Source organism: Dunckerocampus dactyliophorus, chromosome 18 (assembly GCF_027744805.1).
Source record: "Dunckerocampus dactyliophorus isolate RoL2022-P2 chromosome 18, RoL_Ddac_1.1, whole genome shotgun sequence".
Lineage (NCBI taxonomy): Eukaryota > Metazoa > Chordata > Actinopteri > Syngnathiformes > Syngnathidae > Dunckerocampus > Dunckerocampus dactyliophorus.
In genome coordinates this window covers 12,785,181-12,803,980 of record NC_072836.1, presented here as the reverse complement: position 1 = coordinate 12,803,980, position 18,800 = coordinate 12,785,181, and the positions used below count along the sequence as shown (strand labels likewise).

The 18,800-nt window shown below is 41.2% G+C and overlaps 1 protein-coding gene across 4 annotated transcripts in view; it reads right to left on the bottom strand.

Moving 5' to 3' along the window:
- The window catches only part of LOC129170770 (junction plakoglobin-like), a 116,640-nt gene extending 98,678 nt beyond the window's left edge, over positions 1-17,962 (bottom strand). For 3 of the 4 annotated variants that reach the window (XM_054758737.1, XM_054758739.1, XM_054758740.1), the window contains exon 1: positions 17,773-17,962. The gene's annotated coding sequence lies outside the window, so the exon portion shown is untranslated. Of the gene's footprint in view, positions 1-13,384; positions 13,397-17,772 lie in introns of those variants that run through there. The other variant, XM_054758738.1, reaches the window with a different exon arrangement.
- Positions 17,963-18,800: the final 838 nt, after the last annotated feature.

The window sequence follows — 18,800 nt, the reverse complement described above, 5'->3', positions numbered from 1 at the left end:
AAAGTCAATCCGCATCCTCCGAAAGACCCAGCCCACGTTGACGATGGACACCACTCATAATTACTGATCACCGTGCACTTCCCGTGAACGTGAAGGCGGACAGACAAACAAAATGTAACATTATGGAGGCACCTTTATCCCTCAAGGCAGTGCTTTTACCACTTGTCCTCATTGGGGTCATGGGTGAGCTGGAGCCTATCCCAGCTGACTTTGGGTGTGAGCTGGGGTTAGACAAGCAATCATTTACACCAATGGGTAATTTGTGGGAAGGAAGTACCTGGGAAACCCATGCAAGAACGAGGAGAACATGCAACCTGATGAAGCCAACACCTTTGAAATGCTCGCAGCAAAGGATGCAGACCCTGAATTTGGACACAGTAAATAATACACCCGCTAACGCGATCAGGACGGACATGGCCAGTCAGGTGATTAAAGAACATTTGTGTGACTTACCACAACCTAATCAGAGCCTAAAGTGCCCTGCTGATTATCTTCCCTCCTGTAAGCACACTTCCACTACTACTGCAGATGGTATTAATCATATATTAGCTGACATTATTACATGATATTAATGGACTACTGCAGTTTTGTATTGACAAGAAGTCAAGCATAAAAGCTCAATATTATATGTAAAATTTATTTTAAAATGCCTGATAATCAAAATATAATTTTTTTGTCTCACTAGAAAGTTAAATATAGGGACGGGCATTTAACTAAATTATATATATACACAATATACGCATGGGCCAGTATGAGATTCTGACGGCAAAAATATCACAGTTTCACGGTGTTATTATTACAGCTCTAAAATGTTATCTTGAAATATCTTTATTGATGAGAAAAGCAGATAAGTCAAGTCAAAACAGTCATTTTAAACAATACTGTATAATAGGGATGTCCCCATCCACATTTATTGGCTTCCGATCCGATCTGATTTCTTTAATAGTCTTGCCAACCCAATTCGATCCGATACCGATCGTTTTTTTTTGTTTGTTTTCTTAATAATAAAATGCTTTTGTTACAAAGATGAATTTGTGGAATTGAATATGGTTATGAAAATAGCTCTTCAAAGCATTAAAAATAATTCAACCAAAGTATTTCTGAATGTACTTTTTTGATTCCACAGCAGGACCAACAATATAGTTTGGCTTTTGTAACAAACCTCTGTGAGTACGGTCCCTAATCCAATAAAAGATCCAATAAAAGTCCATCCAATAAAAGATACAATTGGAAAAAATGGGCATGCAAACTACTTTTCGGGTAGGACTAATCATTTGACATGGTTATAGATCAATTTGTGGTGTGATTTAGAATATATGACATTTTTTTTTAACAAACTCTCTCTGAAATCCGTTTTATTTTTTTCCCCAAATTCTGTTTTTTTTTTGGTTTACATTTTTTACAATTCAATTTTTTTTTTTTGTATCTTTTCCACTTATTTCACCAGCATAAAATGTGTGCTATTTGGGTTAGTTAATAAAATGCAAAAATCCTTACATTTATTGATGCAATACATCACTGGCGCATTTTGTCCGGTAATTGAGAAATGGATGTAGCTTAGCTAACTTTTCTAATGGGATCTTCAACAATTAAGGGAGATGGAGTAACAGGTGTATTTCCAATTGCGTTATTAATATAAGCTAATGTAAGCTACAACCTTATTTCGTTGACACAATTGGACAAATGTGACAAAGATCGCTCTTATTTTGAAGGCCGGAATGTGTTGTGTGTGGTGAGAATGGCAATTGACGGTTGATACGCGCCGGATGCAAGAATAAAGTTGCCTCTCGTCTTTTTTCACTCACAACCTGCACGCCGTCAGTGGGAAATGTAAAATGGTCCTCACATTAAGGCAGTAAAACACAACACGGTGAAGATACTGTATACTCATCCAGCCTGATACACACAGCTGCACTAGCTAAACTAAGCGAACCCTGCTAGCTTCCATTCCCGCTCCGTAACAAAGGAGTTTCCAAGGTTTTTCTCCGTCGTTTCGACATGTTTAGTAGTGTTTGTGCGGTCCCTATTTCAGCAACCAGTGGTTAGAGCAGCACTTCCTGTGCTAGCATAACGCAGCAGTCCGAGCACAGTGAGAGGGAACTACCGCTTAGCTACAGAGCCGAATATCCAACGTGAAACTAACTTCACCCCGGTGCACTGCGGACATGTCTGTATGTTGGTGCTGCGTTTTCTTCTTCTAGTCGAGTGGCAACCAGCTTTGAGGCGCTTTACTGCACCTGCCATGTTGGAGTGTGGCTCAGAGTTACGAACGTGATACGGCACCCGGATCGGTTCGATCTCGTGGCGGAAGACAATATTATCCGATCTTCACAAATACAGTGGATCAGCAGTAGGGACATCCCTACTGTATAATAGAATATAATGAAAGTGGAACATGTATTTATGTGGAACATCTGTATTTATAATAAACAAAAAAAATACCTGAATTCTTTCAAAATAAATCAAATGCAGTTGTTAATGCAGTCTACTGTGACTAACACTGCAACTCAAATCACAACACCATTTTTAATTAAAAAAACTAAACTAAACTAAGGAAAATGCAAATAAATGCAATCAAGTGACTCAAGAAGGTCACAAAATAAAATATAAAAAAAAAGAAAAAAGACAACACTTCACGCCACTTATCCTTGACTCCTATCTCGTTCTAAATCAAATCCACACTCTTTGGTGACCCTGGACATGAGGAATATGTCCACTGACTTTGGTGACAACAGCATTCGATGCTAACAAGGCAGCTAACATCTGTGCTATCTATGCCGTATTGTTGCCCGACCTTTGGCAACACAGCTCACGCCCGTGGTTTCAACACATCGAAGCCCAGATCCGACTACGAGGAAAAACACAGAACGTGACAAAGTATTTCCACATGGGGGGACGGTATGGTGTGAAATTTGAAACCGTGATGTTTTCCCATATCATGGTATACCTGGCCCATGCCTAATACAGTCGTACTGTGCAAAACCCTTAGGCCACCGTTACACGTTTCATCCATCCATCCATTTTCTATACCGCTTCATCCTCATTAGGGTCGCGGGGGCATGCTGGAGCCTATCCCAGCTGACTTCGGGCGACAGGCGGGGTACAGGAATACTTTAATTCGGGGATATTCAACTGGCAGCCTGCAGGCAACTTCCAGCCTGCAAAGCGTCACCCATATAATGACACCGTTCAATCAAACCAGACTGATCATTCATGCCGTGCTTCCACCGCTCTGCAGGGAGTAACAGCAAGGCGTATGTATCACAATTAAGCAGCAGTCCATGGATTAGAAGATGACTCACGTAAACAAATGGCGCTATCAACTCTAAAGCAAGAAAAGTCGGCACTGAAAATCAGATTTTTAACACGGACTGGACAACAACATATGCATTAATTGAAACCGGATGAGCCATCCTCCCTTCAGACCGCCTGCTGGATGACCTCAAGACATTCTACACCTGCTTTGAGACCTCCGACATGAGTACAGAAAGGAGGTTCAAACACCCGGACTTGAATGAACGAATACATGTGAAGTGCTTCGAGAGAGTAGTGCTGGGCACATTTGAGGCAACAAATACTCAGGATCTTCTGCAATATGCCTACCGGCGGCCCAAGAGGTGCACCTCAGATGCCATCTCTGATGGCACCAGGAAAACAAAGACACTGCTTTTAACATGGTCACCCCCACAAACTGCAGGTATCTGCATGTGGACTTCACCCCACAGATCCTGACTGTCAGGCCACAGTCTTTTAGCGTTGGAAACAGAACTTCAGCCACAACCGCAACAAACATTGGAACACCACAGGGCTGTGTGCTCAGAGCCATCCTATACACACTGTTGGGGATAAAGCAGCAAATAGGAGGGAGGTGGCCAGTCTGGTGACATGGTGTTAAAACACCAATCTCACCCTCCGCACGTCCAAGACCAGGGAGATTATACTGGATATGAGGAAGGAGAGGAGAACTCATCAGCCGCTGTTCGTCTGGGATCTTGAAGTGGAGAGGTTGAGCAGCTTCAAGTATATGGGTGTCCACATCATTGAGGACCTCAGCTGGACACATAACACCAGCCAGCTGGCAAAGATGGCTCAACGGTGGCTGTACTTCCTGAGGAGACTGAGGTAGTCTGGCATGTCGACCAGCTGCATCACAGTGTGGTTCAGCAGCTCCACTCAACGCCTGCGAAGGCTGAGTCCTCACCAGGACTCCACTGCCCTCTGTTCAGGCCATCTACCAGTGTAGAGTCCACAAGAGAGTTGCCTCCATCCTCAAAGACCCCACCCACCACCAGCACAAGCTGTTCACACCGTTACCCTCAGGCCGCAAGTCCAGAAGTGTGAACTGCATGTAAGCAATGACTTCCACACTGAGGAACACCTTCTTCCTCTCCGCCATCAGACTTAAACAGATAAACCTGCACACAGACAACTACCTCAGCTCTAACTGCCAAATGGATTTATTACCACTGCCGTTTGCACATTTTCTATTTGCACATACCTCACTGGTACATCTTTTACCACTGCACATATACGTTGCACACAGAAGCACAAAGTCTATATTTCTGCACTATTTTAATGTTCATTGTTCACTCGACTTAAGCATTGCTGTCACTGCAGTTATTCTTTAGATGATTTGTTCTGTTTTACTTTACAAGTACTGCCTCTCTTACTCTATATACTGTATATTTACCCAGTTTACCGTCTATGCTATTCCTCCTGTGCGATTGCCGCCTCTAATAACAGGATCCAGCAGGCAGATTCTCATGTTAAGTTAACGTGGAATTTTTGGGAAGAAAGACAAGCTTTTCAGAGCTACAACTTTCCTCCTTCAGCTTTCCATTTGCTATGGTATAAATCTTATTGCTTGTCAGAAGCAGGTATATTATGTTTGGGACGCTGCTTTCAGCATTGTTACTTTCAGCAAAATCCAACTGAGAAGAGAAATTACTCTGCTGAGGTCATTATTCACCACGTGTCACTTTCTGCACAGACCATAGCAATAATGACATAGGAAATCCATAAAGAGTCTGGAGAAGGACTCAGCCCTGGTGATGGATTTGGAGATCTTTAATTTATCCGTGTAAATTCTCAGTTATCCAGGTCATGGTGATCCGCAAAGGGTAAATCAAGGCGGCTGGACTGGTGTGGGATACCAAATCAGAGAGGCTCTCGCTATCTGTGGATATCTTAACTGGGTCTTTGTCTAATCAGCCAAAAAAATGAAGGGCCACAACCTCAACAGAGAGGACCAAAACAGGAGGCGGTATGTTGTGGTCCTTTGCATAGGGGTGTTCCCATACAACCTTTTCACTTACGATACAATATCAACAATGCAGTCTTGGATATCGGCCGATACAGATATTGATTTGATATCAACACAAAGGACTTTTTGCAGTCCCGTGGTAGTTTCTTGCGTGTTCGTCATTAAACTTCCTCAGTTTTTTACCACCACGGGAAACTTGTGCATGACAAGTTTTGCACTCAGCTGCAACGTCTTTTGAGTGCCACGCAGCTGATCACTCCTTCTCCTTAGTCCTTTTTCAGAACGTTTACAAACACTGTGGGTTGTGATCAAATGGGTTTTATCCGGTTGCTGCCCTAAAAGAAGATCTGGAAGGCCAATATAATCCACTATTGATTTTTTTTTTTTTTTTTGCTGATATCAGACAGATATCTGAAAACTCTGAAAACTCTACAGTGGTTTTCAAAGTTTTCACAATTTTGTACCCCTTCAGACATTTGACTTGAAGCTATGTAACCCCTACTTCTGCACACTTAAAAAACACAAAACTTTTTAAAATCTTCATTAACTTGAAATATTGAACATGATTAATTAATTTTATAATAAGTAAGTCATTAAACATTTGTATTTTGCGTAGTAAAATTTTCACTAAGTGTTACATGAGCACTGACAAATTGATAACATATATCTTTTATTTCAGCTGGATGTTGGGATCCTTCCTTTGAATGGTTGAACTCTGAAGCTTTACTTTTGTCCACTCGCAATCGCTATGATATAAGTCTGCATATTAATTTGATACCAAATTGAAAGGGAAAGTTGAACAAACATGATAAAGCAGTATCCAGGGTACAAAAATACATAAAGGCAGTGATAAAGCCTCATTTTCTCTCACCATGACCGGCACTTTTTTGGACTCGAACACCAATATCAATTAAACCTTCAAGATTAAACACTCTTATTGCGCAACATAATCATCAAACTTACTTATTTGTTCATATGACACACAGAGCAATGAAGAACTTTGTGCTTTGTCTCCTTCCTTCTTTCTGCTCTGACTGTGCATTCTGCTATGAGGCGTTCAGGCACACTCATAGTTGTGTTCGGCGCTAATTGTTTCTCTTTTTTAATTCAGGTGCCTCCTATGACAATTGGCGTACCCCTGGGGGTACACGTACCCCACTTTGGGAACCTAGGCTCTACAGGATGACATGATTACAAGGGATTGGCAAAGAATAAAAACATCTACAGGAATCTATCGATGAATATGACAGCATTTGAGGACTTAAACAGGCCATTGAGGAGCAAAGAATAAGTACAGTGGATGAGTTAGAGGAAAGCACACGCATAAACGATGTGAATGAGACTGGGCTCCTACTAAACCCTTCCCCCGGGAGTAAAGGGGGCCTCATAGGAGGTGGAAGTGGATGCAACACTGAATCATGCATGGACGAATTAACAATACCGCACCAAGAGGAAATATAAAACAGTGCTGTTGAGACAGAGAAGTAAGCAGGACGAAACAATCTGCCGAAACGCAATGAAGACAAGCCAAATGGTAAATGTCCTTGTATTGTGCTTTTCTACCTTCAAAATACTGTAAGTGCTGTGTTCGAATCACGTTATCCACTTTATTCAGCAAGAGGGGTTTAGAATCTTGGCCAAGGATACTTGAAGATGGTCGGAAGGCGGGACTGAGGATAGAACCCACAACCCTCAGGTTAGGTGATGACCACGCTACCACCTGATCCATGAGACTTAAAGAAGCAGGAGCAAATTCAACATACTTGCATCACCAACTTCAAAAAATTCCTCAAGTTAAACGGCGGACTGGAAAAGACGATGTATTTGCCATCAAACACATCAAAAAACTGTACAAAATATTAAAGAATATCATTTGGCTTGTAAAGCAAATGAAACGCACACACAAATATAGAATGGCACAGTGATGAACTCATTTTTCTCCATTCAAGAACAACAACACAACATGACAGTGCAGTAATGTCAACATTAAGCAATATGAGGGAAAGGCTTCTTGAGACGTCATCTGTACTTCTGTGAAGAAGGTGTCGGACGTTTCGCTCCTCATCCGAAGAGCTTCGTCAGCGAACTAATAAGTGCTGGTAGCCTAGGCCTTAAATACAGTACGAGTGGGCACTAATTTTTGTCTCAGGGTATTTACTGGTTTGAAATAGGTAGGAATTTTGTGTTGCCATAAGATCCTCTGGAGTTTTTCGGAGACCCCCGCTACATAAGGGAAGCCAGGGCCAAGCCAGAACAATAGATGCTAACGAGCCAGTATCAGAGTCGTTCATACCCAACTCAGGGAGCGACACTTCCCTTTTATCGGAGGTGTTAATAGCAGGAGAGGATTATACCACTACTCCGCCCAGGTTTAGTGTAAGGAACCAATAGGAGGAGGGTGTTGGCACACCAATTCCGCCCACTCGTACTGTATTTAAGGCCTAGGCTACCAGCACTTATTAGTTCGCTGACGAAGCTCTTCGGATGAGGAGCGAAACGTCCAACACCTTCTTCACAGAAGTACAGATGACGTTTCAAGAAGCCTTTCCCTCGATGGACAACTCCTGTACGACTGAGAGCCTACACAGACGCATTAAGCAATATGGGAAAAATTTAGCCAACCATTTAAAGCAATCTGAGAAACCTGGATTAATGTATGTTTTTATTAATGCATGAATTTCTCTTGGAGATAAATAAAGTATCTATCTATCTAATGCTGAGAAAGAAATTAATTTTGAGTTGGAAGGATATGACCTACATGAACAGAAAGCATCAAAAGCGGAGGACGAGTTAAGCCAAAGCTAAAGAGTTCTTTACATTTTTCATATGAAGGAAAACATTTTTGTGTCTAATTTTATGGCAGTTCATAAAAGGGGGATATGTGGAAAAAATGTTCCCTCTTTGGCGATAACTGTAATGTGAAACATGCAGTTTCCAGTGTCATTCAGTCATTAAACTCAATCCTGTAGACCTTATTTGAAGTATCCCGTGAAACCTCATAAAATAGCTGGGCAATCAGTTGCAAGCAAGTTATCTCTACCAGGTGTCTTGTTGACTTTAGTTTGACCTCATGTAGAAGGAATTGGAAGTCTGGTACTTTGCAGATGTCACCCTGGAGACTGGGGTTGGGCATCGATTCAAGCATTGATGGGAAGCTGGACTTTTAAATTTCGGAACACCTTGCCATTATGGCCGGGTTCCACACAATATTCCCAGGCTGCATGAAGCCCCTTCCCCTGCAAAACTTCCGCAGCTTCCACGGAACCTCGCTGGGCGTGTGTAATGGAACTTTGCACACCGTTTTTGACAGGGCTCTACGCACCATATCCGGGCTGCATGAAGCCCCTTCTCCCAACTGCACTTTCTCACCTTCCATGGATCCTTCTGGGCGTGCTCCAGGCGGAACACCTCGCTATTCTGGCGGAGCTGCTCACACCACTTCCGGGCTGCATGAAGCCCAGTTACCCACTAAACTTCCTCGCCTTCCAGGGAGCGCTTTCTGGCGTGCATAACAGTCTGCGCTCACTGCCAAAGCCCAAGCGGCACTTGCATAAGCACTCACACATGAGATTTTCAAAAATAAAGAAATAAAGAAAGTGTACTGGTGTGGAAAGACGTTTATATTCAAGTTCAATGGATTGATATTGATATTGATATACTACTTGAAAATAGCAGGGAGAAATGAATAGTAAAATTCATATAATAATAAAAAATCATGGAAAGTTTCAGACCTTTCATCCAAAAAGAACCCTCATTTCAACTATACAAACTTTTATTCTTCTTAAAAGAATGGAATCGAGAATTGTTAGGAATTGAATCCGGGATCCTTCGAATTGAAAAGATGTCCTACCCTAAAGAAGACTACCTGTGAGTTACCTTTTGAGTACTTTGTTAAGACTCTTATACTCTGTAGGTGGGTGGAGTATTATTTTAAAAAGGACTTGACTTTTTTTTTCTAACATGTTAGATACATTTTCCATAAAAAGGTAGTTTGTCTTGTGGTTAATCTGTGGTTTGTTTTTCTAAAAAATGTCCAGCTGTATTCGGTTATACAGTAGAAGGTAGTGGTTTAAGCTACAGCTTTTTTTAGCATGTAGTGTCATTTTCCTTGTGGTTTGGAACTGAAAATTCATAAATTCATGCATTATTGGTCTTCCCTAAAAGATCGTCCTTAGGACGCTCGATGAATGAAAAATTTAATCAAACAAAAGCAGACCAATCCCAATCAACACAGATTCATTTCATGCATAAGCCCGGCATATTATTCACTCCCAATGATAGCTCCTGTAGAAATATAGACTTAACTATGCCCCACACATGCAGCATTCTGCCTCTTATCACAGTCAAGGCAGTCCATTAATCAGTGTGTGTCCTCCCAGTTTTGGCAGAACTCCCCGTGGTATCAAGCTTTGTGGGATTCTATTTTGGCGCCAAACTGGAAATTGGCATAAACCTCACAAAAAATCATTCTAAGATGAGCCCATTTTTTTCACTTATTCAGTTATCCCTATTGCAAATGCACACCTCCTCTCTCAAACACCAGCATGCTCCAAATAATAGGTTAGCATCTTTCCCTGTGTGTCCTGGGGTTTACCTGAACCTTTGGAATGTGATGGATGGCAATGACCACCAAAAAGGAAAAAAAACTGCTGGTGTGATAAGCCAGCTTGGCTCTACAAAACTTTTTGTTAGGACCTTTGCTCCAAGACTTTCAAAAGATTTTGGTCGATATCAATCTAATGCGTGCTACACGTTTTGGTCACAATTAGGGATGTTCGATATTGGCTTTTTTGCTGATAACCGATTTGCTGATTGCCCGAACTCTCAATTTCCGATTCCGATATCAACCGCTACAAATACCGATATGTGTAACATCACATATATTTTTCTTGAGTAAAATTGTTCTAAAGTAACAATACTCTTTCTTTAAAGACACCGTGAGTAAGAATGGTGTGTGGAATGGTAACCCCCCCCGCGATTTCTATGGTGCTGGTCGGTTCATTCTGAGCTCCGTTAGTCTGCTTGCTAAATGAAGAGTTACTTCTTCCTCACAGGTTTGAGAGCAGTACAGGTTCAACACCATGATTCTGCAATGTTGCAATTTTTCCACGTTGGTGCTTAAAAGCTTTTTTCAGCTTTTATTGTAGGCAAAAAAAACAATGTTGACATTTTTATGCCAATATAGGGCTGATAATTATCAATGACCGATATTATCGGACATCCCTAGTATAGATAAGTAATTTCATTGGTTATATCAGATTTAAAACTGTTTTTTTTTCCACATTTTCAACACTCAGGTTAGAGATTTTATGAGCTGTAGTTTAAATGTAGACGTGAAGTGCAATGAAAGTGCGAACAACCAATTCTTCCTATCCGAGTCAGCAAGATGTGATTGAAAAAATAAGTATTATTAACTACTAATCATAGCGTAGTATATCAGGGTTGGGCAATACTGGAGATTTTGGTACCAAAAAAAATACAAGGCCACAGGCTTTATATAGGGCCACCCAGGGTAAACAGGTCCTCAGTGACAAATAACGGCTCAAAAGGCCCCCTATAATAAAAACAAAATCAAACCTTGTGTGCCTGGACGCAGGCACCAGAGTCAGGCATGGACGTGGGGCTTGATGGCAAGCATCTGGTGGCCCGGCCTGCAACCAAGAGGCCAAAGAGGCAATGTGGGCCCCCTTTGGGGAATGGGCTTGCCACCAGTCTGTAGTCACTGAGGTGGTTAAGAAAGCGCCTCCATTCCGGGGTTCTGGGGCTCCGGGGGAAGATGGGACCCACCCAAAGTTCATCACGGCTCTGGATGCTGAAGGGATGTCATGGTTGACGCGCCTTTGTAAAGCACGTTCATATTGGGGAGAGCGCCTCTGGATTCTATTCTATTGGCAAACCAGAGGGTGTGTTCTCAGCCTCCATGCTAAAGTTTCACAGGGGCCCTGAATCAGGGGGCCCTTTGCATGGTAATTTATACCATTATTCCCTAGTGTTGCAGTATTAAAAATGTATTTTACTGAGAAAACACCAATGACAGTAGAATTTCTATTAACTTGTATTGCTTACGTGTTATTTCAGTTTGATTGGAAAATGGCTCTCTGACTTTTCTCAAATGCCTTTCACAATGTCAGTGCCGTATTAAGAGGGTTAAGGCTGCCCGGAGGAGTTTCCTAAAGCAGAAGTCCTCTGAATCTGAAAATGAACAGCGCAGTACGAGTTAATGAACAAATAATGAATTAATCAACAATCAATCGCACAAACGCCTAAATCTTTAACAATAAATTATTCAAGCAATCCATTATTATGCCAATCCGTAATCTGGAACATAAGAAATATACTGTGCTCTTCTTTTTGCATTATGCAGAAAAGCATTGCATCATAAAACACATCCAAATCTTTGAGGAAAATTCAAATGCTGTAGCATCACTGGTGCAGAAAGTACTCCGCACCTGTCAAATCATACTTTTGCATGTGTGTGTGTGTGTGTGTGTGTGTGTGTCTGTGTATTTTGTGAGCATGAGCGCACAAGAGACCCTGTATCCAGACAACCACTCCCCAAGGCAGTTGACGCAAATAAATAAATAAATAAACGTGGGTTTTTTGCACTCCTCGTCTAGATGAGTCGCCATCACATTAGACAGCTTACAGTAATATGTTAACCTACGCTGCCACAAAACAAAACCTTGTGGTACTACAGATAATTAAAGAATCTAGAGTTTGCCACCGCTGGTAAATCGACTCAAAATAATAGCGTGTGAAAATTAAAGCAACCAGACGGTGCTACAGGCACCCGCCCCCAATATAAATGACTCAAGCGTCATCTCTCGCAGATGTCGAAGCAGATTTGTGGCTGTTTATTTGTGATGCACATCAGAGGTAATGACTGATCTGTAAATAGCTCATGCTGATCTAAAAATATGTGACTGATGTCTGGGAATTCAAAGCAACGCTAGCTTTTATCCCTTACCAAACTAGCAGTGCTTTATGGAGCTTCAAGGACAGCGTATAAAGTAGCTCTAAAAAGTAGTAGTAAAAAGTACACCCCTCACATTTCAGCAACCATATTTATTACAGTACATCCTTTCAAGGGACAATACTATAGAAATGAAACTTGTGTACAGCTTGTATAGCAGTACAGACTTAGTTTTTCATCCATTCATTGTCTATTACTCAAGTCCTCATGAGGGTTAAATGTCACATTAGGGCTCACTAGGACACGTTCGCTGTGAGGTGTACTCACTTGTGTTACGAACGTGCTGCGATAAGTTTATTAAAAATTACATTTTTGATCTGTAAACATGAGATTTGCTTGAGAATGCGTGCCAGCGGAAGAACACAGCCTACCCTGTGTGTCTCACGCTGGGGCTATATTTTAAAAATGTGGAAAGGCTTCAAGAGAATCACAGGGATAAAAGTAAGGACTTATTCTCTTTTTATTACAGTTTCATTCACTTTTGTTTAAATTTCTGTCCATCCATGCATTTGTTTTCTTCTACTTTTATTCTGTTTATTGGGGTCCGGGTTACAGGCGTAGCAGTCCAGTAGAGCAGCCCAGAATTCCCAATCTCCGGCCATCTCTTCCAGCTCCATCGGGAGAACACGGAGGCATTCCCAGGCCAGCTGCGAGACATAATCCCTCCACCGTGACCTCGGTCTGCCTCGGAGCCACGTCCCAGCTGGGCATGCCTGAAACACCTCACCAGGAAGGCGTCCAGATTGGATGCCCGAGCCTCCTGAACTGGCTGTTATCGATGTGAGCTCCTCCTGGATGACTGAACTCCTTACCCCATCTCTTAGGGTGAGTCCAGCCACCCTAAAAACAAAACTCATCTCGGCCTATTTTATCCGTGATCTCACTCCTCCACGAATCACTACCTTATCTTGGTAGAGGGTTTTGAGTGCCCTGTTGTCTGGGGCTATACGCCCCTGGTAGGGTCTCCCAAGGCAAACAGGTCCAAGGTGACAGGCCAGACAAAGAGTGAGTTGGAAGACTCTAAAAGAAAGCCGGAGGGGCTGGTGGTCGGGCCTTCACCCGTGGAGCCCAACAGGGCCCAGCTCATAAGAGGCAGACGGGATCTCTCCCCATAGACCCACCACCAGTGGAGACAAACGGTGCATTGTGTGTTGGGTGTTGGTTGGCGGCCGGCGCCTTGGCCTGGGCCAAATTTGGATCTTCTAAAAAGTACCAGTGTCGGAACGCTACAATATGAACACAAAGCGTGCTCTGCAAAACGTCATAATTCGGACTCGTAATTAGGGCTGCAGCTGTGTTCAGAATGAACTTTTTGGCTATAATTACAAAACATATCTGGCAAACAAAACACTGGACAACTTTAAAAAAAAAAAAAAACGAAAGTACTAACCACGGTGGTTGCAGTATACCGTAATATATTTTTACTATTTTTTTTTTCAGCTGGAGCCAGGCCTTTCGTCAAGCTGGAGGGAATTAAGAAAAGTTCCACTTTGGCGCAAAACCTTCAACCATCTGCTAGATATCTGAAGATGGGAAATTTGACCTTTCAATAGGGAGACCCAAATCATCCAAATCAACAATATAATCGCTTCACCAGATGAACAAAGTTTTGGAAGAAGGCCAGGCCTAAATTCAGGCTAAAATCTGGGGGGTGACATTTTTAAAGGTCTGAATGGGATAACCTCACAGTCTGACGGATTTTTAGCACTTTTGTGGCAGGCAAATGTTGGTAGCGTTTAAGACTTCATGATAAAATCTAAATACATATATTTACAATCATTGCACAGTGATTTCCTGCATATTCAGGATTCAGCACTCACCTTGCAAATTGGCAGACTTCTGATCCTTTTTTTTGTGGCTATTTTGTGCTCTGGAATGATGCTGGAATCTCTATAATTACGCTAGTAGAAAACCCATCTCATTTGCCCTAAATTGCTAAATTGAATTGCACAGAAAGTCGTCGGAGGCAAACATCAACTTGCTTGATGAGGTGTTCTTTATATGCAGTGAATCAGCCTGATATTTACACTCATCTCATTACGCGCATCGCAAACCAACAGGAGTTTATCAACCCAAACAACTACAGTCCCTAAGTACCTAAGTGCAACCAAAACAAACAAGTAACACATGTGGAACACACTATTTAACTGCACCACACAGACTATGCGAGTATAGAAATAAAGCCATAGCAACACTATTTAACTAATTTATAGCCTGCAAGGCATGCTGGGTAACTTCCTGTTGGGGAAAGTGACAGTACACGTGGGCTTCCCAGTATGCATTGTGGGTTATAAATTCATTTAAAACGGTATTGTTAAGCATGCATTTGTTATTTTTGGCTGTCAAAATGACATGGTTGCACATGGTTCACAAAATCATAGTGAACATTATTGACCAAAAATGTGGTTTTACTTGACCAATTTTCACCATTTAAAGACTCATATGCAATTTGAAATCTGCGTGAAATGACAGGGAGCTTTTGTGTGGCTGCGTCATCGTGCTACGCCACCTATCCTGTGTCCGCAAAGCCAAAGTCTCCTAAGAGTCAAAAATCTAAAACACAATACTTCTCGACATGCGCAAGCATCAGATACTTACAGTTGCACATTACTTACTGACATCCTCCGGAAGCCTATCAGAAAGTATTCCGCAACAAAACGTGTCTAGTGTGCTCCTCATCATTCAGCTTGTGTGCCCAACTGCATCATAAGCTTAAAATTCCACTCAATTACCACCAAAATGTTACTGTATTAAAATGGTACTTTTTTTAACCCTTACCTAACCTATGCTGTTTATTAATTCAACTTAGAGGCAGCACAGATATACTTCAGCTTATAATAGTGGAAGAAGTGGAGAAAACAGAGATCAAAACGTGCTGGCGTTACAGTCTCCTGTTTTCGGAACGCTTGTACGGGGGCGAGAATCTGAAACTTTTAATGGTGCACTTCAGGCAATAAGGACCTTTAACTTACTAATTTATTTTTTTTTTGGGGAGAATATGATTTTTTCACAGATTTACTTGCCAGCAGCTTGCACGTTGTTTCTTTTTAAAAATCATTAAAGCTGTTTACACAAAAGCTAATACGTTTTATGTTTTACATTTTCTTTCCTTACTGTATCAAACATGACGATCACCTTAAAACCGAAGTACAGACCGAACTGTGATTACAGTTAGTATTAGTATTAGTATTAGTGTTAGTAGATCAATAATTATACCTGAATATCAGGAATGATTACATTTCCCTGTCAGTGTCGAAGTGTGAGTTCAGTTCATTTTTGATGTGTGCCTAAAAATAAGTTGTTTGGGCCAGTCTGTCAAAAGTAGTCTTTGCTGCATGGACTTATCACCCATAAAAACATTTCACGGGAAATAACCAGCCCACTTTAGACCTGAAGTGGAATATGAGGATGTTTTGCTTAGGTAACCAAAACAGCTTCCATTTGGAAACTGTTTAACACACAAAGTGCAAAAAACTTTTCAGAGCCTTTAAATGTCTTTGGCTAATGTGATATTAAACCAACGAAAAGGTCACTGAGCATTCTCAGAAAAGGTCCAACTGTACTGATTTCAGGCAATTTTAGCTTTCTTATCGATAGCTGATATCCGATATTGTCCAGCACGATATATCAACCGATAACGATATAGGCAGCAGCTCCTCCCTCAACCTAATAAACGAACACATGATGCTAATTTTACTGTCATACCACGAGATGCATTTCACAAATGTGCAAAATAAGACAAATGCTGCAATATGCAATCCAAGTAGTATAATGCAAAAGTGCCAAAATGCTGCATGTGACTCAGAGTGATTCTTCCTGAAGCGTGATATTAGATTAGAAGTATTGAAGGAGACGCCTTACATCCCCGAGTATAACAAACCTTTATCTCATGTTCCGCGTGACAAGTTGGACTTTAGTTTGGGCTTTCCTTAGATTTCACACCATTTGCTTATTTGTTGCGACGGCACTACAGAAGGATACCAGTTAGATAAAGAGGAAAGGAGATGACGACTATAAACAGGAAATGAAACTGTACCGCAAAGTGAGGAGGTGTTGGTGTTTCCACGCAGTATCTCTCATTTACGTCACCCACCCAGATTCAAATAGCTTGCATTGTATAACGTATAACTAGTACACCTATTCAAGTGTTTCTGGTGTTACGTTCTGTGTTTCCCTGCTACTTTTCATTTTGTATAAGTTCCCTTACCTACCTTACGTTAAAAAAAGACTCATGTGACAAATTTGGCATCATTTGAAGCTAACTCGTAGTATCAAAGTATCATTCCTCGACAGCAAAAACTCACTGAACAAGCAGCTAACTTTACTCACCTAGTAGAATAAAAATATAAAATACGTACGTAATGTATGTCTACCCTTTACTTTGACACCAAGATCATCTATGTAGAGCATGTAGATGTTATTTATTTAGGTATGCCATTTTCAAGCAAGCTGGCCCCCTTATGCCCCGAGGATTAAGAGGTTAACTGCACTATTTTGTGTTTATGGAGGTGGCGAAGGGTATTTTACACGCGTGCTGCAACTTTCTCTAAGCTATCAACCTCTGTGGCACCACTGTTGTCAAAAAAAAAAAAAACAGTTAACATGCATGTTGCAAACAAACAGCTACCATCCACAGAAGCACAATACATGTACGTATATACAATGAAATACAATTAAAATTAAATTAAATTAAATTAGCTTGACCTTCTTGAGGGGACAGGGCATACAGCCATATTACTTTTTATTAATAATTTAGGCTTGTGTGTTGGGGGATAGTCCACAGCTTAAGAAGGTTTTTATACATATACGAGGGAGCTTTCCGGTATGTGGGCACAAAGACAGCAAAAGTAGTCGCACCGTAATAAGTGTATACTGCTAAAAAACACATAGTTTGTGGATTATACACACCGTCAACCACAGAACTACCCCATGATACCTACACAAACCGTATTGCAATCATCTATTCAATGGCAGCACTGTGATTCTTATTCAGCTCTCTGGTTGCTACAGCCATGTCTCACAGCCAACCACTGTGGCAACATCAGCAAACACAAGGACATATTGTGTGTGTGTGTGTGTGTGTGTGTGTGTGCTATACATGTGAGATAGAGAGAGAGAGAGAGAGAGAGAGAGAGCTCAGAGTTAAATACCACTTGTGACAATCACATTTGTCCTAAAGGGCTCTTTCCTCTCCCAGCACATATGCATTTCACCACATCATCACACAACATCTGTTGGGGATCAGATGCTTCTGCTGCCTGCAGGGAAACATGAACATGCACGCACAAACACACACACAAAAGAGGAAAAGCTACATGCAGGGATTTTTTTTTCAGGCTAATTACCCAAGGAGAAACATTTGTCTAAGTTTCAATAAGACAATATGCACCCCTATCTATCGTAATATCTACCCGTAGAGCTGACAGTGCAGTATGACCACAGACTGAAGGTTAATTAACCTTCTTTCATGTAACCGTCCGTTTAATGGAAGAGTATTAATAACCCAGCTTGAAATGACATATGGGGGCTTGGTTACCGTGTTGGGTGTTGCAGCTTCGTGTCGCTCTCAACTTGTGTCTCTCGCACTAAATCCACAGTCGGTGTGCGCAGCACAGGTGCAGATCCGCTGCAGACGTGTGCTGCTCTATCCGGATATCCTCTCTCCTGTCAGGCGGTGCACAGCCAGCAGCCAACCGGGCGGACTGAAGAAGACGGCAGCGGCACAGCTACTAGCGCGTCATTGGAGGAGAAGCGAAAGAGAGGATGTCTCACTCTGATCGTTTTCCATCAAGCTAACTCTTTTTTTGTGTCACGTTCGGCTTTTCCCTGTCGCCACAGTGTATTATCATAATGTGCTGGTGAAAGATCTCATCACAGTAAAGTAGGAGTGGCTCATAGTAGCAACACTTTATAATTACTTCATAAGAACTCACATATTTGAGTGTCCAAAAATGTGCCCGTTCCGGCTTTGTGCTTGACTTTAACTTATTAAATCACGAAGTGATGTCTACAGGAAACATTGTGGAGTCACCTGACAGTCATGTGATGAGATTCATGAGTCATGTGATTATAACATAACTTTTTTAAAAGTACAATATGCCAAAAATATAACTGGATAAGTCACAAGTCAAAAAACAATGCAGGAGCGTTTTGAAATGGTTACTGCCTCACAAATTGACGCTAAACGACATTGTCAATATTGTATATATTTTTTAGACGAAATAAACCACTAATGTTATGAAGCTATGTTGATATAATAATAATAATATTCGGGCTGTCAAATGATTACAAATTTTAATCAGATTAATCACAGTTTTTAAATTAATTACCATTAGCAGCTATGTTTAAAATATGCCCATTTTTACTTACATTTAATTAACAGAAAGAGAAATCACAGGAGAGGATTATATTTATTTGTATGTATTAACAGCTCCAAATGAACTGAATATGTCAATCGATCGAAAAGATACCACACAAGTCTAAAAATCTATTTGACTAACACTAGACGCTTTAATAGTAGCAGAACATTTTAATCACACTTTAAACCCTGTTATTATGAGCAAT